Source organism: Physeter macrocephalus, chromosome 7 (assembly GCF_002837175.3).
Source record: "Physeter macrocephalus isolate SW-GA chromosome 7, ASM283717v5, whole genome shotgun sequence".
NCBI classification, from domain to species: domain Eukaryota; kingdom Metazoa; phylum Chordata; class Mammalia; order Artiodactyla; family Physeteridae; genus Physeter; species Physeter macrocephalus.
In genome coordinates this window covers 22,067,861-22,071,665 of record NC_041220.1, presented here as the reverse complement: position 1 = coordinate 22,071,665, position 3,805 = coordinate 22,067,861, and the positions used below count along the sequence as shown (strand labels likewise).

The 3,805-nt window shown below is 41.4% G+C and overlaps 1 pseudogene; it reads left to right on the top strand.

The window, feature by feature from the left end:
- The first annotated feature begins 2,215 nt into the window (after positions 1-2,215).
- On the top strand, positions 2,216-2,744 carry LOC102995495 (60S ribosome subunit biogenesis protein NIP7 homolog; annotated as a pseudogene).
- Positions 2,745-3,805: the final 1,061 nt, after the last annotated feature.

Below are 3,805 nucleotides of genomic sequence, written 5' to 3'. Positions count from 1 at the left end.
ATTTGGTTTTACTAATTGAAATACATGTATTTGTAAAACTCATATACTTCAAAAAGTATGTATTTTAAAAATCAACTAAGCAAAGACATACAAGTGAATGTCACCTGATGAAAATTAAGATGCCTAACTTAGACTTTGTCTTGAGTTGGAATTGGTCTACCTCTGCATAGAGGAGGTCTCGGATGACTGTAGACAGTATGAAGATTTTTCTCAGAAAACAATTCTGAGTCTGCTCCAGGATAAGGGCAGATCAATAAACAAAGTTCCAAAGTTCTATGCTCTAGACCATGGCTTGGACAATTTTAGCCTGGAAAATTTTCAAAGCAGAATTACCCATAGAAAAATTTCAGAAATCCACTTGTGAAATGTCTAAGTTTGACAGCTTTCTAGTGATCCTTCTGGGGAAAATGACTTGTGAAATGTACCCCATACTAATAAAAATGATTGACATGCTGTTTAGAATTGTTGGACATAAACCAGTTAAACCTTGGAAGACATCTGCCAGAAATATGAATTTGAGTTTACAGATAATTGACCTTAAATGAACTCATTCTATTACATGGTAGGAATATTGTGTATTGAGCCCAGTACTACCACAGAATATTTCTCTTTTTAGTTCCCCCCCACCCCCAAGGGGAATTATACTCGGGTTATAAAATTGAGCTTGGTTTCTTTCCATTTCTAACAGTCTTAATAAGACTGCTGTTAACTGGGTATTTGTCTACGAGTTAACAAACTGTAAATGTCACAATTTTCCACACAACTGCCAAGAAAGGTGGATAATTAAAGTAAGTACTCAGAGGCCTTCTGAATTTCCACTTACTACCATGCACCAAAACTTTACGTTTTCGAGGTGCTCTCAGTGACTGAACTTGTGTATATATCATACTCGGTCACATAAAATGGCTCCTTTTCTCTACCAATGACCTCACACCTCCTTTATTAACATTTCTAATTTAACTCATGTGCTATATAGTATGTAGGATTCTAGAAGTAGATCAACAGACATCACCATGGGAGGCTGGGGGTATGGAGGAAGGAAAAAGAAAGCTGGCATGTTCTAAGGCTTTAAAAAAATAACATTTTCCCTTTAACTTCTCTTCAAAAATTGCAAAAATAATATGAGTTTAGTGAGAGTGAAATAGAATAAAGATAAAGAAAAAAATGAGCGATTAATATTTTTTCTCACCTCCTGTCCCTGCCACCAACCTGGCGTAGATCCTTTCACACGTTTCTACAGGCGCATTCATTCACAAAACGACTGGTACATATTAAATTCCATGGGTCTTGAATTCAGCTGCTCCATTTTCTCCACGGATCTGGTCTTGGACTCTGTGTTTCCTTCTGGACACCAAGCGGTTGCTGTAACAGCCTGGGTTATGAAATGAAGTGTGTTAAGAAACGTCAAAGAGCGCAACACAGATGGCTCTGGGAGCTCAGCTAGTATGACTCAGATGGCTGCGGATGACTTGACTGACTAGGGCTGGAGATGTAATTCTAGGACAGCTTCTGCACACATCTCTCCTAGGTGGAGATGGCTGAAGAACCAGCTCAGTTGTGATTGCTGGTGGAGTGTCTGTGTGTGCCGCTACGACACAGCGGTCTCAGGGTAGTCAGACTTCTGTGGTGCCTCAGGTGGTTTCAAGAATGAGCAGAACAGAAGCTCCACGGCTCTTTATGACCTCAACTTAGAAATCAGATGGCGAGCTGCGCTCGCTCCTTGGCCAGGTGCTCCGGCTAGCGTTACAGCCCCAAGCAGCTCAACTCCCTGAGGTAGCGGCCCACGTCGGGCCGCTCCCGCCACTGGGCCTCTGGGAAGCGGTCCCGGAACAGCGACGCCAGGAGCCTTTCATCCTCCACCTCCCCAAGAGCAGTGGTGGTGGCGGTCACTGTGGCTGAGGCCGTAGCTAAGACACGATTGTGGCCCTCGCCGCCATCTTCTCAGCAACAGCAACTCTTTCCCTCCTGCTCACCCACGGCACCAGCTCCGAATCTCTTGTGGGAAGCATCCGGGGTTCACTTCCAGTCTCTATGGTTCTCGCTAGGCCGGCTTTCTTTCCCCGATGGTCCTCCAGGCTACAGAGTGTTAGCGTGGGGAACGACTGGAAAGCGGCTAGAGAGGCAGGGTTTGAAGTTGCCAAGGAGCGGCTGGCGGCTGACCTTCTGTTTCCAGTGACTGAGGCACAAGGATCCCGTGTTCCAATCGAGTGAGAAAATGCGGCCTCTGACTGAAGAGGAGACCTGTGTAATGTTTGAGATGATAGCAAAATCTTCAGCTGCTGGTCGACAAGCCCGATGACACCTACTGTTTCAGGCTGCACAACGACTGGCTGTATTACGTGAGTGAGAAGATCTTGAAGTTGGCTGCCAGTATCATCGGTGACAAGCTGCTGTCTTTGGGAACGTGCTTCGGAAAATTCGCTCAGACCCACAAGTTTTGGTTGAACATCACAGCTCTGGATTACCTAGCACCCTATGCCAAGTATAAAGCGTGGATAAAGCCTGGAGCAGAGCAGCCCTTCTTGTATGCTAACCATGTGCTGAAATCTGGACTTGGTCGAATCATTGAAAATACTTCTCAGTACCAGGGAGTCATGGTATCCTCCATGACAGACATCCCTTTGGGCTTTGGGGTGGCAGCAAAGTCTACACAAGACTTCAGGAAAGTAGACCCCATGGCGATTGTGGTAGTTCATCAAGCAAGCACTGGGGAATATGTGCGGCATGAAGAGACACTGATTTAAAACAAATTCATCGCGAGAGGTCATCGTGAGGACTTAGGGCTGTGTGGAAGGGCCTAGCTTTGTTTCCTTTCTCTGTGTAGGCTCCACTGTCATGTTGAATTTTGTCAACACCGTGACCTCTTCAGGGACTTCTTAGTTTAATATTCTCTCTATTACGGACAAATGTAGGCTAGATTCTTGTAATGCAGAAATGGCTCAAAAATGGAGTTTCAGATCATTGTGATTGTGGCTAAATAGAATACTGTGTTTTATATTTGAATCAGAGGGCTTCTTGTTTTGAGTAACAGTCTAAATTGTTGGAATGGAGGAAAAGAATATCTTATTATTGTTATCTGTGATCACACTGTTTTCCAAACACATGATAAGAACATAATGGATTTTCTTAATTATTTATTAATACTATGAAAGATAGATATTGCCATATCAGAGTAGTAGGCCGTCTGGGATTTTACAAATGAAATTTGGATAAAATAGTAAGATAAGTTTATTCTGCTGATTTTCTATATGGTAGGTGCTGTGGGTGTGGAAGAAAAACTTGGATTCAAACTCCAGTTCTCACATCTACCAGCTGTATGGCCTTAGATGAGTCATTAAACTTTAATAATTTTCATTTCCTTCTTCTGTTTAAAAAAACAGCTTAACCGTCTTCCTAAGAATAGTTTTTAAAATGAGAAATCATGACTTTAAAGCACCTAGCACTGTGCCTGGCAAATGATAAGTGTTGAATAAGTGGTAAGAATTATTTTTATAATGGTTATACTAAGTATTTCTGCTACTAAGAGTAGGATCATATGAATAGAATTTGATTAGATCATCTTGACTTTTACAAGCGGTTTTCTCAATCTTTCTTTTTCTTGAATGGTATAATCCTGGGCTGAATGTTATTTTTATCACCTTGATTTCCTAAAACATAGTTTCTCTTATAAATCTTTTGGTTTTTTAATTAAAAAATTTAAATTGAAGTGCAGTTGATTTACAATACTGTGTTAGTTGCAGCTGTACAGCAAAGTGATTCAGTTTTATATATTATATATATATATTTTTTATATTCTTATAAATCT